Below are 19794 nucleotides of genomic sequence, written 5' to 3'. Positions count from 1 at the left end.
TAAAACCTTTATGGTCTCGCCCAGTTAACAAACCTAAGAACAGAAGTGGACAAAACTTTGGCTATGACAGCATGCTGACTTAGATGCTAAAAACTGTACTAAGTAATATTTAAGTAGTACATATCATGGCTGAAAGCATCAGACATCATTTACATACATGTACCATTTGGGACTGTATAAAGATTCAGTGCCTGCAAAGGTTCTGCCACTGCAAAAATATGAGGTTTAAAATAATGGCTGACACGTCTCAACCTCTTAGGGCAAGAAATCTGGACAAAGCCATAAATAAAAGTGGGGCAAAGGCCCAGAAATTGGGGCAATTTTTAAGTATCACTCTACAGACTGAGAAAGTTGATAGAATAACAGGTTTTGCATGAGCATGAATTTTCTAAAGGGTATAAAGTCTGAAATTCAAATGTCTGTCATTATTTTCTAACTTCAGTGCTTAAGAATTTGCCACTAATTTGCCAGAAAACCACAATTTTATGAAAAATGGACCAAACATGAGGCAAAAATCTGGACATTCTGTGAAAAATCTGTACAGCTGAGAGGTATATAATTGCTCGCTTGATCTCACTCTCACTTTCATGTTGCATACACCCCACACACACCACACACAGTTTTCTTTTTTTTTAATTTTTTTTGTTTATTTCAATCGTGCCCTCATTAAACAGCAAAAGTTCTACTTAGTGAGTGTACAATAATGGCAGTTATCTCTGTTACAGGCCAAGCTCCGTGGCAGTTTCATATACTGCCATGAAGCAGCAGACTCGTTTTTTAGTGGGTATCACCTGTACATTAACACCCTGCTGGAAAAAGTTCATTTTCCATTTAGAGTGGCAATGTACAAGTCTCCCATTCTCTAAAGAGAGGTATTACACAACTTGAGGTCGCATATAGGAGAATTCTGTCCATCAGATTTGGAGGCTATCTCACATAAGTGACGTCTGAGAATATACCCAAGTCAATTCACCTATTGTTAAAACAATATAGTGGAATTACCTAAAAGTACAACATAGTGAAATGCAACCATATCAGCAGCAATAATTCTCAATACAAACAAGTTAAAATGGAATTGTTACATAACAAAACATGACATTTTGCCTAGAAACATGCTTTTTTGTTTCATTTTATATTATTTTGTTATCCTTAAACAGATGCTGAATTAGTTATAGTTCTTCATTGTGGCACAGGTCTACTTTGAGCAAGTCTGTCAAACAACTTTACACTGTAAGTGAAGAACTAAACTTTAAACCACAGGCTTTGACCTCTTTTTGACATGGGTGGCAAGCTTCCCAGACTAGTTTGAGCCATTTTTTAAACTTTCCTAAAAATTAATTTCAGTGCAGAATACATTTGGGAAAGAGGAAAAGATGCAAGCAACCTCCTCCTGAGGCAATTATTTTGCTGATAAATGCTCCCAAGAGTTCCTGGGAGAATAAAACTGAACCCTGAGTCACTTATTAACAGACAAGGTCGAGTCTGGGGGAGTTAGCCGAGATAATTACATCAAGCTAATGTTTCAATTAACTTGTCAGTCTTTACTTTATTCTACAAGCTTAACAGATGACACTAATGAGAATTAGAATTACAGTTGCACAACACACAGACAGTGAAGCTCCGTAAACTAGATGGATTTGTTAGAATTTTTTTTATTATGTCTGTTGTTATTGCTTGATAAAAACAGCTCTGCTGAAGTCAAGTTAGTAAAAAGCAATATTTCTCAAGAGTTCAGCCAAGCTGCATTGGATAGCTTTTAATTTTTTTTTTTATCTCTAGACTTTCAGGAATACAAAAGAGGTTGCTATTGCACTGTTTTTCTGGGAATATTTTGTTGCAGTTAATTACCCACTGGCACCATAGCTATAGCTGAGACAAACTGAAGTATACATACCTACCAAACAAGAAACACTGGAGAAGAAATGTAAACATAGGGCGGGAAGTCTAGGCAAGTCAGGATGGTTCTTTTAAAGTCATAAAATTGGAGAAATTAACCCATCAGGTTATTGGATAGTCCCAGTGTTATGCTGTTAGGCAGCTTTATGACCTCTGGTCACCTTAAAGTATTCAGTTATCTCTTTTTATAGATATGTTTGTTATAGACTGGCCTCAATGTAGTCACATATCTATATCCTAGTTACAGCCTCGCATTAGGTAATTTTGCAGAGAATATGTCTGCCAGAGCCATATCACAATTCCATTAATTATTTTATTAAAAAAGCGATGCTGTAAAATATATTACCTGCTATCAGACAAGCAAACATTTTAAATGTTTTTGTGATCAAATAAAAGGAATTGAACCATACATCATTGGCATTTACTAAGGGCATACAATGTCTGGTATCTATGTTTCTAAATTAATTTAATATGAAAAAAAGCTTTAAAAGTTCTGCTTTAAACTTTGAATTGTGACTTTGTGTTGTAGATTTTCAAATGAGTGGTACTTCAAAGATCATAATCATTTTCAAGAGGTTGGCAGCATTTTTCATGTTTATCCCCACCCCATCAAATTGTCTGTGAAACAGCATTTTGTTTTATCCTGACACATAATTGGAAGCATTGTGGTCACGCTTATGGTAGCCTGTCTAGTAACAGCAGCATCAGTTTTTTTTACCCATATCCTTACTGGGTTATAGTATTTTAGCAGTAAGGTACTGAAGGGATTGCTGCATCACTCACTACATAGTACCTTCACCTTCAAAGCAAGCTGAATCATTGGATGATAGTATAGCAGTAGGGAACGGAAGGTAGGGCAGGGTGGGGGGCATGCTGTCCTACACTTACAAATGCATGTTTGTCATTGTCATAAGACTGAAGCATGAATGTTCAAACACAGAAAATGTATGTAAATGCTTAATGTACGTTTATTAATACTTGCTTGCTGGGTAGTACACTTATCAAAACTGATCAGCTGTAATAATATTATATGACTGATAAGGTGTTGGAGACCTGTACACATTTTTAAATTAAAAAAAAAAAGTTCTTTATGAATCTTTCCTATCCATATATGCAAATTCTGAGCTGACTGTATTATTTATTTATTTATTTGACATTTGTTGACCAGGATAGTCTGACTGAGCTTGCGCCCTTTTTCAGTGGAGGCCCGAGGAGAAAAGTTCCATAGTACAAATTATACAATGAAAATTCACAGAACAAAATAAGTAATACATACAGAACAGATTAATCTAGAAAAAAAGAAAAACAAGCATGTGATTAATTCTCAGTAAGTGATATGCAAGAAAAACGATAAAACACATAAAAGGTATTACAAAAAGGTTAAACAGACGAACAAAGCTGAACAAATCAAGGAAAATATATCAATTGAAACAAATCAGATAGGAGGTGTGTAATGAGGAGCTGGGTAGGGAGAGACAAGAAATGCAGAAGAAAATAAATATAAGTCTAGAATAGTAGTAAAAGCAGATAGTAAGTTTCAGTAAGACAAGGAAGAGAGTAGGAGGAAGAAGAAAGAATTGCGGTATTATCAGATAACAGAGAGAAAGAGGTTGGGGGGGGGGATGGAGAGAAGTAGTTAATATATATGAAGTAAGAAACAGTAGGATATCAAGTAGGGTAATTGCAGTGATATAACCAGTCACAGTTTAGGTAATTTTTAAGAGCGGTCTCTTGAAGTTGTGAGAATGAGTAATATTTCTGAGGACTGTAGGAAGCCTATTCCATTTTAAAGCAGGAAGGTAGCTTATTTATTTAACATTTGTTTACAAGGAAAGTCCAACTGTGATACAGCCCATTTTCAGTGGAGGCCCAGGGGAAACATTCCAAGCGCATGTTTTTGGACATGTGTTTTATTTTTCAGTAGTATAGCATCCATGGTAGAGATTAACAACTAAGTAAAGTCAGTTAAATGTATTGTGAAGTTGTATATAAATAAATATTTTAACTGACTAGTAATCTGAGATTTGCAATTATTTAGTTGTACATTCCTCCTAATTCAAGAAGCTGTATCAGTGTGAGATGTGTTGTAATATTGCTTATGGCATAAGTGAGAGAAATGGAAGCTTTGTATTTTTTGCAACAGTAATTTGTATTATTATTTATTTCCTGTGTAATGATCAGTTAGATTACTACAGCTATCAAAACACTGCAGTGGGAGGTTATCCTGTAAAAACTCTACCTAGAATATCCACTTCACTAATTCCCTTAAAAATGAAAAGACCAACATTTAAATGACTAATGAAAAAAGTAAAAGTAATGTCTTTCAGCTTTTCCCAGTTAGGGGTCACCACAGCGGAACTCCGGTCCACTAATGATTGGCAGTGGGTTTTTACAGTGCCAAGGTGCCAGCCCGATGCCCAGCCTTCAAAGAAGGCACACCCATTCACACATGCACCTACCTGCATGTCTTTAACATCTTTCGACCACAGGGAGGACATGCAGACTCCACACAGAAGGCGTTCCAGCTGAGAATTAAATTGGAGAACCTCTTGCTGTGAGACGACAATGTTAACCACTGCACCACCGCGGCCTTAAATGACTAATGAAGAAGTTAGAAGATATAAACACACACACACATGTTTACAAGATAAAATACAAATACACCCACTTCTCAGTACTTTAACTTGATGCAAAATTGTCTCTGCTAGTGTTCATTTACTACCTTTGCTTCATCCTCCAGTGGTCTGCTATGTTTCTAAAAATCTATAAACTTTAAATGCAAGAACTCACAAATTTCTACAAGAAGCTCGTTTCCCTAATTATATAAAATCTCTAAGCATATTTACTCAATTAGAACAGGAAATAAACATATAAAACATAAACATTTTTGTAGAGAAAAAGATCTCACACAGCTCCCTTACTTAGAGCTCATTAGCAGATCACTTTTATTTGGTGAAAGAACAATTATTCTTAAAATATGAAAATAATATTCTCCCTTTCTCCACTGTTGATCAGTCTCAGAATATCATTAACTTTTACACTGGGAGTTTTTAAATATCACAACAGGTAGCAAGAAAACACATCATGATCAAAGGTGGTTGTACTCTTGATCTGCAAACTTCAAAAACATAAGCATCAGGTAATGCCTGAAACACAGACAGGACAGCCACCCCCCCCCCAAAAAAAAAAAAAAAACTTCTATACATCAACTCGATGGTCACGCCAGCTTGAAGAAGGGAGATACTACAATTGCAATGATTTCCTGCAAAAAGCAATGATCGATGTTATGTTGTTGTGGACTTTTGGCTTTTCCCAGTTAGGGGTCACCACAGCGGAACTCCAGTCCGCTAATGATTGGCAGTAGATTTTCACAAATGCCGAGGTGCCAGCTCGATGTTCAACCAAGGCACGCCCATTTACGCATGTCTTTCGAACGCCCACCCAACTGCGGGGAGGACATGCAGACTCCACACAGAAAGCACTCCCTGCACTCCAGCCGAGAATCGAATGGGAGAACCTCTTGCTGTGAGGCAACAACGCTACCGCTGCACCACTGCGGAAGTATTCCTCAAAATCTTTTGCGCTGCACAACTGATACTCAAGAAACTTCAGCTCTAACACCTTTAGAGGAGCCACCAAAGACATTCCAAATAAGCAAAATCAAGCAAGTGCAGAATAAATAAACACAGTACATGCATGTCGAGGTAAACTATCCTACGGTTATTGACAATGGAAAAGCTTTATCATACCAGTGAAATACAGCACTTAACAAAAGCAAAAACATGTAATGCAGCTTTCAGTCTACAATGCTCCCCCACTGACCGTTACATTTCCTGCTAACTTTGATCATAGGAATTTAATGTAATACTCCAGTACCCCTTGGGACTTAACATAGTCAGTAATCAGTTTTGTGAAATACTATTATCACTGTTATTCTTGCAGAAAGATTCAGAACACAGTCACACATTGTTTATGAGCTGCCTCACTACAAAACGATGTCAAATACAGAAACTGTTACACCATAAGGACAAGCTCTCATTGTGGAGACAATGGTATAACTGCCTTGTGAATTAAAAGCTACTTAAATTAATAATAATTCTCAACAAACATATTAGTTATTATTTCTTTATATGACAGGTGTACCACGCACACTCCAACTATATTCACCCATGTATGTGTGTATTAAACACACACAATCTCACACACACACACACACACACACACACACACACACACACACACACACACACACACACACACACACACACACACCTGACCAGAAAATTGAAAACAGCATTAAATTAAAATGGCACAACCTCAGCAATATTCTGTGGGGCAGGTTGAAGGTTGCCGTTTTGATTTGCTCTCTGTTAGTCTGAGTGTTTAATCAGAACATTTAACCATAACTCCCTTACCTACCAGACAGTATAGATAAATAATCTAAGTCATATGTAATTAAATTCCAAAGACTAACAATTTATTGGGAATGCATGGCTGGACTTTAAAAATTCTCATGTATTACTAGGCTAGTAAGTATCTATGAATCCATGAACCTATGAAACATGTGGCTAGCCTGTTCGTATTTGAGACCTGATTGGTGGGCCAGAGTTAAATAAGCCACATCCCTGTTTAACACACATTAGTGCAGATACCTGGAATGCATTACTTCTAAACACAATAACTGTAGAATATCACAAGCCTATGGATCAAAAATCAGTAAAACTCTAAAATTGCATACCGACTGTATAATTCATTTTTAAAGACATACACAGTAAGCATCGCATAAGGGAAGTAAAAATGTTAACTCATAGTCAGTTACTACTTAATTTTATGAAGTAAATATTTGTACTGATTCATTTATTTTTTTTTTTTTCTGGTGAAACTGGATGATGTCTTAAGGCATAAAGTCCATCTCTTAAGTGGACAGTGACATATTCTGTCCTCATTTTCTCCATGCCTTAGCAGCTGTGTAATTTCAGTCATTGTGGCAATATATATATGATCTTCCAGCAATTGATTGGTTCCCTATCAGATGATCTTCCAGCAATTGATTGGTTCCCTATCAGATGATCTTCCAGCAATTGGCTGGTTCCCTATCAGTCTTCACGGTAATATAAATGGATTAATAATGCATAAAAAATAGAAAAACCTGTTAGATGCCACAAGACACATTATTTAGTCTCTGGTGCTGTATGCTCTACCTTAATATCTGATATATTCTCCCTACTCAAACAACATCAGCTACGTTTCACTATGTATAAACAACTATTCAGTACTATATTACATAGGCACGCAATATTTTCACACAAAATACTACTTTACATCAAAGAAATAATCTCCAATAAAATGTTCAAAAATTCAAGTTGTCGTTTTAGTTTCAAAGTATAATATGTTACACAAAATATGTACTTATTTTAAATAAATGAATGGAGTGATCACAGGAGACACTTCTCATGCGCATCACTAGGTATATGATATAGCCATAACTATTATGCAAACATAGCATCACAGGCAAATACCTCTCAACCTCTTATATCAAGAAATCTGGACAAAGCCACAAATAATGGGGGGACAAAGGCCCAAAAATAGGGATATTTTTTAAATATTGCTCTTACAAACTTAGAGGGTTGATCAACTAACAGGTTTTGCCTTAGCATGAAGTTTCCAAAGGATATGAAGTCTGCAACTCAAATGTCTGCCATTATTTTTTGAATTCAAGTCATCAATGATTTGCCAAAAATCCCCACAATTTTATGAGAAACAGGCAAAAAATATGAGGCAAAAATATAGACATTCTGTGAAAATCTGGAAAGTTGAGAAGTATGCACAGGTAATAAAGAATACACAACAAAAACAAGTTTAAGGGATTGACACAAATATACTTCATAATATATCAGTGCACAACTTCATGGAATGATTAGGTTACATTAAATAATCAGGAATTATAGAGTATAATGCCCCGTTTGGTATGTACCTCACAAGACATCTGCAACAGCTGGAAAGGCCACAGAAATACCTCACTAAAAGAATCACAGGCCTAAAGCAGATGCCATATGCTGACCGTCTATAAAAACTCCAGCTATACTCTGAGGCATATCGTCTACTCAGAGGCGATCTCTGCTTAACATACAAGGCCATGTCAAACCCTGACCTGTTGGACATGCTCCACTTAAAGAAATCCCAATCCCTCAGAGCCACACGCTCCAGGGATCTAAGCCTTGTCATCACAATGAACAAAACATGCTGGAGGGATAGGTTCCTGACCCAGAGACTCCCTATACTCTGGAATAGACTGGCCATACATGTCAAGCAGATTGGGAGATAGGAAATTCACCCCGGGGATCATGTCAGTCGCCCTGCAAGACAGGGGTCCAGAAAAGTAAATACTGTGGGAAGAAATATCCAGGGAATTGTTATGGCTAGGCTTGCATAGGCCCTAGGGCCGATAACCTAGTACCAACCTATGAACCTATGAACCACTCAGGAATTATTGATAAACTCACCAAACTAGGCATCAACCCCTATAACACTACATGGGTTGAAAATTGGCTCACAGCTAGGACCCACAGTGTGAAAGTAGTGGACTCCAAGTCAGACTGATGACCAGTCACGAGTGGAGTCCCTCAGGGATCAGTCCTGAGTCCTCTCCTATTTGGCATCTACTTCTCAAAAGTCCAGGCCAACACAAAGGGACTCTGGCTGACCAAGTTCACAAACGACTGCAAGCTGAAAGCCATTATTAACTCTCCAAGTGATGCAGGCATCCTACAGAAAGGCTGCACTAAAACCAGTGACTGGTGTCGAAACCATGGCCTTAAGCTTAATGCCAAAAAATGCATCATCATCCCCTTTGGGAAAAACTCAGTTCCCACTAATTACCACATTGATGGGAGCCCACTGAACACTGAAGACATTATAAGAGATCTGGGGACACAGGTTGACAGCAACCTTTCCTTCGACCACCACATTGCCACTGTGGTCAGAAAGTCCTTCTATATGGCACATCTCATTACCCAGGGTTTTGCATCCAGGAAGAAAGAGGTCATCATCTCTCTCTCTACTCTTCCCTCATTAGGCCAATTATCAAGTATGATGCCCCATTTGGCATGTTCATAGGTTCATAGATTCATAGGTAAGTACTAGGCTATCTGCCCAAAGGCATTTATAAGCCTAGCCAGAATGTGTTGGCTTTTGCCACCCCCTTAGATTAATTCCCTTTGCTTCTGTCCAGCAGAGCCATTAGTTCCCTGCACCACTGTCCAGCAGAGCCACTGCAGTGATCCCTGGGGTGAATTTTCTGTTTCCCATCCACCCGTCAAGGTTTCTCTTGAAGAGTGTTAGTGAGGGGCTCTGCCTGATGTATATTGGAATCCTGTTCCAAATCATGGAGGAGTCTCTAGGACACAAATCTATCCCTCCAGCATGTCCTATTTATCATTGTGGTGAGGTTTATATCTCTAGAACATGTGGCTCGCCGGGATTTGTTTTTTTTTTAGGTGGAGCATGTCCATCAATTCTGGGTTGGACATGGCCTTGTATGTCAAGCAGAGATCACCAGTGAGTAAGCGGTATGCAACCGAGTACAGCTGGAGTTTCTTGAGTCGGGCTGCATAGGGCACCTGTTTGAGGCCAGTAATCTTCTTGGTGAGGTACTTTTGTGGTCTTTCCAGCTGTTGCAGGTGTCTTGTAAGGTACATCCCAAATGAGGCGTTGTATTCTATGATGGGTCTAATGAGTGATGAGTAGAGAGGCACAATAACCTCTTTTGTTCTAGATGCAAACCCTTTTGTGATTAGGTGGGCCACATAGAAGGATTTTCTAACCACCTTGGCAATATGATTATCAAAGGAGCGATTACTATCGACTTGGGTCCCCAGATCCCTTATTACATTTTCTGTATTTAGGGGACTACCGCCTATGTGGTAGTTTGTGGGTACTTTGTTTTTTCCAAAGGGGATGACTATGCACTTTTTGGCATTTAGCTTGAGGCCATGATTTTGACACCAGGTATCCATCTCAGTGAGACACATCTGGAGGATGTCTGTATCAGCCGGAGAATCAATTATGGCCCCTAGTTTGCAGTCTTTTGTGAACTTGGTCAGCCAAAGTCCTCCTATGCTTGCCTGTACCTCTGAGAAGTATATACTGAACAGGAGGGGTCCTAGGACTGAGCCATGGGGGACGCCACTTGCAACTGGTTTAGAGTAGGACATAGAGCCTGCAACTCTCACCATGTGGGTTCTATCCATGAGCCAGTTGGCAACCCATCTGGTGACATAGGGGTTTATGTTCAGGCTGGTGAGCTTGTCTGTAATACTAGAATGGGTAATGGTGTTGAAAGCCTTTGCGAGGTCTAGGTAGGCTGTGTGGACCTCCTTTCCCTCATCTAATGCCTTGGTAACCATCTCAAAGAAGTCCACCAGGGTTTAGGAGGCATGATCTGCCCTTAACAAAGCCAAACTGGGTAGGGTCCAAGGTTTGGAGGTTCCCAATGTCTCTGTTAATGAGTTCCATGATGATGCGTTCCATAGCCTTGCAGACCAGGCTAGTCAGGCTTATAGTGCAATAGTTCCTGGGGTCCATTGTGGCTCCACCTTTGTGGAGCAGGATAACTGTTGCTGTGTGCCAATCTGTGGGTACGTAGCCTGTAGAGAGGCTGAGTTTGAACAGTGTGTTTAGGTGAGGGGTTAGTTCATTTTGGAGCTCTTGTAAGACACAGCCTGGGACACCATCCGGTCCCATTGAAGCTGTGTTTTTGGCTTTGGATAGGGCTGTTGTAACCTGTGTGTTGGTGATTGACTGGGCCTTGCATTCTTCTGGTATGGTTATGGGCCCTTTAGGGGGTGAGAGGGGGGTGAAGTTTGCACTCAACCTGTCTGCCAGAATGTTGGCAACATCAGTCAGTTTCGTGTATTTTGTGCCATTCTGCATTAACTCAGAGCAGATCTGAGAGTTTCCACTTAGGTTCTTGACATAGCTAAAGAACGCTTTGTGGTTATCTTTGGAGTCATTGTCAATTTTTCTTTCGAAACTAGCCTTGGATTATTTAATGAGGGATCGTAGTTTATTGCTGATACTGATCAGGGATGTCTTTCCTTCTTGGGATTTTACTCTTTTCTGTACTAGTTTCCTCCTTCTGTTTGTATAGCTTGTTTATGGCAGGGGTCCACCAGACTGGTTTCCTTTTCTTGGAGAAGTGAGTCTTGGTTTTACTTGGGATAGCACGAGCCATGCATTCTTGCAGATACTCATAGAGTGCCTTTGTAAAGGTTTCAGCAGCTTGGACAGCATTGTCCTTTAGCATGGGGGCTGTGAACCTTTCCACCTCAGTCTTAAGTAACGTGAAGTTTGCTTTTGAAAAGTTTTCCTTGGTGGTTTCCTTGATTGGGGGTGGGGGCGGAATGTGGATATCCAGAGTGATTAGTCTATGGTCTGATCTAACCAGCGAGGGGTTGACCTCCGGTGTGGAACACCAGTCGCCCATGTTGGTGATGACCAGGTCCAATATGTTGTTCCTTCTGGTGGGGGTGCTGACCAGTTGATCCAGGGCATTCGAGTTTATAAATTCTAGGAAGCGTTGGGCAAGGGAGTTAGTACTTGAGTAGTTCTCCCAGTTTATGTTTGGGTATTTGAAATCGCCCAGTATTAGGGTGTTTGGTCAGACCTTCATATTTTCCAGTGTTTCCAGAAATACGGAATGGGGGTCCTGGGCCATAGTCGGTGATCTGTAGCAAGCTGAAATTTGGATTGCAGTTTTGCCCATTGTTAGTTGCACATGGATGATCTCTGATGCATTGTGCTGCACCACTAACCTGGAGGTGTGGGTATCCTTGATGAATATGGATACACCCCCGCCTTTTGTGTTTCGGTCCTGGTTCTGTGGCCAAAAGGTATGGTATGAGTTATAGCCTAGTAGTGCTGGGGTGCTCTCAGGAGCTTTAAACCAGGTTTCTGTTACTGCACAGATGTTGATGTTCTCCATACAGAGGAGTGCCTCGAGTGTATGCATTTTGAGGTTTAGACTTCTGGCATTGAGTAGCATTACCTTCAGTTTTTGGTTACTTGTGCTATTTATGGAGGTGGGTTTGTCTTTTGAGCCTTGACTAAAAAAGGCACTATGGGGGCGGCAAGAGCCTTGGCCAGTATTCAAAAGTCTAAAGGTGACAGGTGCAAGCCATCTCTTGCGAAGCAACGTGCCTTGTCGAGCATGTCATCCCAGGCGGACAGATACTGGATCCCCTTTGAATGACACCAGAAACTTAGCCAATTGTTGAAATTGATCTTTTTTTCTTTATACTGTGGCATCATTCTTGGTGGGGGCAGGATGCTACTCAGGGTCATACCGGCCTGGGCTACATGATCAGAGAGCTCTTCCATGTCTCTTTTCATGTAGTCCAGAGAGGTATGTCTCAGGTCATTCACACCAACATGGACAATGACAGTTATATTTGTACTTGTTCTGGAGTGACCTGAGTGCTTGTGTTATGTGGCAGATCCTGGCACCCAACCGGCAGCTAACTGTAACCTTCTCCTTGTCCAGCCTAGTTAGTGGGACATCAGTGTGCCTGACTAGAGAGTCACCTATTACTAGTGTGTTGGGTATGTTATTTTGCGTTAAGGGCTGTGATTGCGTGGCACACTGATTATGTGAAGTATGTGTTTCATGGTTGGTGATGGGATGTGGAGATTGCTTGGATGTCTGCTTTGGAGGTCTCTGTTGTTTTTGCAGATTTTTATTTAGAGCCTCTGAGTATGTTTTCATGTATTCCTGTGTGTTATTTGCCGGTGTTGGTTTATTAGGTCTGTGTGAGACTGGTGGTGTGTTGCAAGTATTACCCTTCTCCTCTTGACTGTCAGTTCCAGTCTTGGGTTGAGAGATCTTTGCCTCCAGTTTGGCTGTATAAGTGCATCTCTCACAAATATTAGTGTTTGGTGGTAGGAGGAGAGGGTTGTCTGTGTACATGAGGCAGTTGTAACATTGCCTCAAAATGCCTAGATTTACCAAATGGACTGGAGAGAACACCGGAAACTGCCCTTTGGACATGCCTGAATAGGTAGAGTAAGCTGTTTTTCTGATTGGCTGGTGGGGACAAACAGAGAGCCTTGTCCTTCTGGACAGTATAGGGGGGTATAGTGCTAGGGTTAATAAGTGCTTGCTATGAGTTTTAAGCAAGTGCTTGACTATGAAATGAATGGTTTGAGTGCTAAAGTTGAAGGTTTGTCTAGTTCCAAGGGAAAAACTGAAGAGTAGACTTCGTGGAGCCGGGAATCATTTAACTCTAGCTAAACGGCGCTGCCCAGTGCGCAAAACCGCACAAATTTGGTTTTTATAGCAGGGAAGTGAAAGAGATAGAAATTAGCCAAAATGGCCGATAAACTACTAACTTCTGGACTGAAACCACTCCTCCAGGGACAGATAGGCTGCTCAAAGCCCCCCTCTCTCACAGGCAAACTGAGAAACTTCCTTCTATTCAAGTAAGGTATGGGCAACACAGAAACTTGTAACACAGCCCTGGATTTAGCAATAACCTGAAAACTGGACTATACTAGTCCAGAAAGGCGTGAAAAGTATATTATTTTTTTTTTTTTTTTTTTTTTTTTTTAATAGAGCAGACACAATCAAAATTAGCCCAAAATGGCCAATAAACTACTAACGTCTGGCTGAAACCACTCCTCCAGAGACAGATAGGCTGCTCAAAGCTCCCCTCTCTCACAGGTGGACAGAGAAACTTCCTTCTATCCAAGTAAGGTATGGGCAACACAGAAACTTGTAACTCAGCCCTGAATTCAGCAATAACCTGAAAACTGGACTATACTAGTTCAGAAAGGCTGGTAACAAGTATATATATATATATATTTTACCTCACTAGACACATGCAACAGCTGGAAAGGCCACAAAAGTACCTCACGAAGATGATCATAGGCTTTAAACACATGTCACACATGGACAGACTCAAAAAACTCCAGCTATTCACTGTCTCATATTGTCAACTAAGAGGCAATCTCTGCTTGACTTACAAAGCCATATCTGACCCAGCTCTGTTAGAAATGCGACATCTAAAGAAATCCCAATCCCTGCGCACCACATGCTCCAGAGACCTCAACCTCATTATCACAATCATAACCCAGAAACTGTCCATGCTCTGGAATAGACTTCCCATACATGTCAAGCAGAGCAACTCACTGGCCCTCTTCAAGAGAAATCTTGATGAGTGGGATGGAAAATAGAAAGTTCACCCCGGGAATCACTCCAGTGGCTCTACTTGATAGAGGCACTGGGAACTGACGTCAGGCGGCACGATGCAAGAGCACATCTATGGGCTAGACTTGTAAAGGCTCCAGGGCCATTAGCCTAGTACACACCTATGAACCCATGAACCTAGGAATATAATGTCCATCCAAAACAATCTTTAGTTTGTGAATAGTGAGATCCAGAATAAAACCAGCACGATGGTAACTGTGTAGTCCTGGAGCCCCAAATGAAATGTGAGGCTTCGAGCAAATGACAAATACTGCAGGAAGTTATATGCAGGAAAATATTGGTGAGTAATACATTTGCATTTTTACTCCTCCTGTCCATAAGCATCACTCCTCACCAGTAACACAACAGGCCCATTTCTTTACCCAACCTTCCCTGCATGATCATCCCGAGTCAGTCTTTGTGGGGAGTTCTAGAGGGAAGTACTTTTTCAGTAACCTTTTCATTTACCCATAGACTGGAAAACAAAAGTCAGTCACCTGTTTGGCAGTAATCCTTGCCTAAAATGTTTTTTTTTTTTAGCTATAAACTTTGATCTGCTACCCCGCAGCTGACACTCACACTTGCTGACAAAACAGCTTCCTCTGTTTTCGCATGTGCATCCTGCCATACATGTGCAGGACCACTGATTTATGGTTATTAAAAATGAAAATCCATTTTTCATGTGAAAAACTCTGGAAATTTATTCCATGGTTTTAAGTGTAATTTCAGGTTGTTACAATGAGTCCATTATAATGTTTAGTATATCAGTATACATGCAAAGTGAAAACAGATTTGAAGTACAGAATACTCAACAAAGCAACATGACTGTTTTATAACATAGTAAATATAAGAAGCAATACATGTCATTTTGCCTAAGATACTAAATTCCATGAAAGTGCCATATTTTTCCAGTATATATACAGTCCATACTTTTTCAGCTATATTTCCCAGAAAATGTAAAATCAGTATCTGGTTAATAAAGAATGCACCACATACACATGTAGTCAGATAAATCACCCATTCAGCATCACAGGTAATCAATGCCTAATAAAGGACTTAAATAACCACATGGTAAAAAGTACAATGACCACACGGATAACATTCAGTGGGCTTAGATCCCATTGTTTGTGTTTTTAAATATACTGTATGGAATCTTAAATCTTGAAAGATGTGAGGCAATACTTTTGACTTTTTCTATAACAGAAGAAAAATGGCCAGAAACAATACTGCTAAAAAAGTTGTTATCTCCCCTCAAAATGGGCCAAAACTGGTTTACGATATTTCTTGCTTTGTATTACTAGCACATGTGGTGGGAAATCTGTGAATCTGTTGACATGAACCCCATTTCCTATAATCATTCTACAAACCAGAGAATCAGATCAAGAACAGTTTAAAGCTTACCCAACAAGCTTCCTCAATTTTCCTTGTATCATAATCCCTGGTCATAAATCTAAAATTTAAATTATTAATTTAAATAGTCAAATTTTCCTGACTATTGCAGATTCTCCTAAGTCTCAAAAATTGTGAATAATGTATGTTATTAACAATACATTTTTCATGGCAACTAGTGGAAAAAAAAGAAATTATTTTCTAGAAAAAAAGAACAAACAAATCTCAGCTGAACTGTTCATTAATTTTGTGATGGCAGCATCTAGAAAATCTATAGTAAACAAGCTACACGTGGCTAAAAATTTTAATCCAAAATCAATGGCATTTAGAAACTTGAGAAAGTTTTGTAGACCATAATGTTATCCATGCCATAATGTCCAGTTGTCATAAACAAATTTCAGTGTTTCTTATTTCCAACAGATTAGTGCAGTGAACCTTATATATATATATATATATATATATATATATATATATAGATATACACACACACACGCACATAATCCATCCACAATCCCCTTTTCCCATTTTGTGTACATGTGGTCGAGGTGTCTCACCAACAATTACATAAAAATGAATATATAATCTGCTAATTCTTGCATTACAAGTCTCTGTGTAACCAAATGCTTAATTTATGGTATATTTTCAGGAAATAATGACTCCATTCTGTGTTATCAATTTTACAAAGTTTAAATATATAAGCTAAAAGTGTGGCAGTTACAATTATGAGCCAACATAATATAACTGTAATTTCAAAAGGAAAAAGCAAGCAGCCAAAAGTAAATATTCAGCTTATAAGGAAATGGGGGGTACTGGGTATCCAATGACTAAGATCAATATTCTTTACCCAGGGAGGTCTAGGAAAAAAGAAGCCCATATTGTATGAAGATAATCAGCTTCAGCATGTCCACATTTCTAGTTATTCCCACCCAAACATGCATGCTGTCTGTCAAAACCAAGCTGGATATTGCTACTGATAGAAATATTTAATAAAGGTAAATCTGAAATGGTGGAGACAGTACTGTGTAATACCTTTTCAAACAGTTTGTTAAACCATCACAGTTAAAATAACTTGCAACATATTTGCCCATTTCAAGACTTTATCCTCCTATGGGTAAGAACTTGACTAAATTGATCATTTGGGCAGAGGAGAATAATATACAGATAAATAGATCAAAACTAAGCGTATGAGATTTGGGAGACATAAATTAAATGGTGAACATTTGATGCAGCACACAGTGATTGAAACTATAGATTCATTTAAGAACCGGGATATATGGGTAGATCCAGCTTTGAGTTTTTCTAATCATATCAACCAATTGGTTAATGATAGTTATAGAACTTGTCTAAAAAGATTTATAAAGTCTAGGTAATCATAAATGATGAAGTCATTGTTTGTTAATTATATTAGACTCAAACTTGAGTATGGAATAACAATATGGAACCTTATAAGAAAACAAGCATGAGTAAACTAAAAAGAATACAACATAAATATACCAGGCATCCATGGATGTGAAAATTTAAGTTATTATAAAAGACTAAAATATCGGTACTTTTACAATGTCTCATATACGCAGATATTTAAGAAGAGATCTTATTCAGGTATATAGGCAATTAGAGACAATTACCTCTGAGAATGTTTGGGGTTATCAAAAATTTGTTATTAGTAATAAAGAATCATCAGACAACCTATGTAGAAGATTCTATCAGAAAGAGAAATGTATTAATTGGTTCTCTTTTCAGGCTTGTTGGCTGTTGGTGAAGCACCCACCAAGAGGAGAAAACGCTGAGAGAAGAAAGGAGCCACTTTTGAGACTTTAAGTATTTTTGCTCTGTTTATTTGCTAAGTTTTTCTGCATAGCCGCCTATTTTGAGCATTTTCTGGCTTGTTAAATTTGATTTCTGCATTAGTAACTGTATTTAGAGCACAACCTAGAGCTGTTTACTGAATTTCCTGTTTGCACTTATTTTTAAAATCGTTTTTTTCTCAAAACTTGCATTTTATCTGTCTTTGGCCTAGCACTCTTGTTGGGGTCATTTACTGCACTGTTATAACTTGCTGATACTTGTTAACCTCTGCTATCTCTGAAAAAAACAAACAAAAAAAATCTTGCTTTTTTCCCACTTTTCTGAGATTTAAAAAAGTTAATTTACAGGCTTGCTGTTCTTGAACTGTTTGTAAGTTTCTGTGAGGCCATTTTTTGCTTGGGCTAAAGGAAAGTCTCTCTGTTGATCAGTGGCAGTGAAAAACATTGAGCAGCCTGTCTGCCCCTGTGGGAGTGGTTACTGACTTGAAACTGTAGTTTTATTGGCCATTCTGGGTCAATTCCAAAACTCCTTCATATTCCTCTCTTAAAACCTGGTTGCCTCATGGTTTTGGCGTCTTTTCAGGCTTGTTGGCTGTTGGTGAAGCACCCACCAAGAGGAGAAAATGCTGAGAGAAGAAAGGAGCCACTTTTGAGACTTTAAGTATTTTTCCTCTGTTTATTTGCTAAGTTTTTCTGCATAGCCGCCTATTTTGAGCATTTTCTGGCTTGTTAAATTTGATTTCTACATTAGTAACTGTATTTAGAGCACAACCTAGAACTGTTTACTGAATTTCCTGTTTGCACTTATTTTTAAAATCGTTTTTTTCTCAAAACTTGCATTTTATCTGTCTTTGGCCTAGCACTCTTGTGTGGGGTCATTTACTGCACTGTTATAACTTGCTGATACTTGTTAACCTCTGCTATCTCTGAAAAAACAAAAAAAACAAAAACAAAATCTTGCTTTTTTCCCACTTTTCTGAGATTTAAAAAAGTTCATTTACAGGCTTGCTGTTCTTGAACTGTTTGTAAGTTTCTGTGAGGCCATTTTTTGCTTGGGCTAAAGGAAAGTCTCTCTGTTGATCAGTGGCAGTGAAAAACATTGAGCAGCCTGTCTGCCCCTGTGGGAGTGGTTACTGACTTGAAACTGTAGTTTTATTGGCCATTCTGGGTCAATTCCAAAACTCCTTCATCTTCCTCTCTTAAAACCCTCTTTTGCACGGTTTTGCGCGTTTTTGAGCATAGCGCAACAACGGGCAGCGCTGCCTAATTGGGTTTAAACTATTCCTGGCTCCACAAAGTCTGCTCTTCACTTTTTCCCTTAGAACTGCTCTATCTCTCAATTTAAACACCATATTCTCATTCTAAGGCCCTTCACTGGTCCAATTAAGTAATCCTACAAGTAAGCACTATTAAACCGTAAGCATTACTTACTCTTATACTCTCTACGATTACCCTGTCCTCTATTGGTCCGTCTTAAATTCAGTTTCCCTATTACTCTAGCATGTCCAAAGGTCAGTCAATGGTTTCCTCTCCAGTCCAGCTGGTGAATCTGGGAATTTTGAGGCAATGTTACAACTGTCTCATGTACACGGACAACCCTCTCCTCCTCCAAACAGGTTCAAATATATGTGAGAGATGCAACTATTTAGCCAAACTGGAGGCTGAGCTCTCATCTCAAAACTGGTGTAACCAGTCAGGAGGAGAAGGTAACCTCACACAACACAATTCCAGTATCACATAGTCCCACCACATCAGCGAACCAAACACATAAATACACAAAAACATACTTGGAGGCTCTAAATAAAAATCTACCTAAGCAACAGAGACCTCCAAAGCAGACATCCAAGCAAACGCTACATCAAAACAAAACACACACAACACATAACCCACAAAGTCAGTGTGCCAAGCAGCCACAGCCCTTAAGGCTGAATAACACACCTGATACTCTTGTTATAGGTGACTCTATTGTCAGACACACTGATGTCCCGCTCACCAGGCTGAATAAAGAGAAGGTCACAGTGAGCTGCCTGTCGGGCGCTAGGATCCACCACATAACGCAAGCACTCAGGTCAGTCCAAAGCAAATACAAATATGACTCACTCATTGTACATGCTGGTGTGAATGACCTGAGACGTACCTCCCTGGACTACATGAAAAGAGACATAGAGGAGCTCTCTGATCATGTAGCCCAGGCTGGTATGACCCTGACCTTGAGCAGCATCTTACCCTCACCTAGAATGATGCCACAGTACAAAGACAAAATGATCGATTTTAACAATTGGTTAAAATTTTGGTGTCATTCAAAGGGGATCCAGTGTCTGTCAGCCTGGGATGACATGCTCGACAAGCCACGTTGCTTCGCTAGGGACGGCTTGCACCTGTCACCACTGGGCTTTCGGATATTGGCAAAGGCTCTTGCCACCCCATAGTGCCTTTTTAGGCAAGGCTCAAAAGTCAAACCCA

Source organism: Protopterus annectens, chromosome 3.part1 (genome assembly GCF_019279795.1).
Source record: "Protopterus annectens isolate FY-2018-M chromosome 3.part1, PAN1.0, whole genome shotgun sequence".
NCBI lineage: Eukaryota > Metazoa > Chordata > Ceratodontiformes > Protopteridae > Protopterus > Protopterus annectens.
Note: the sequence above shows the minus strand (reverse complement) of the source record.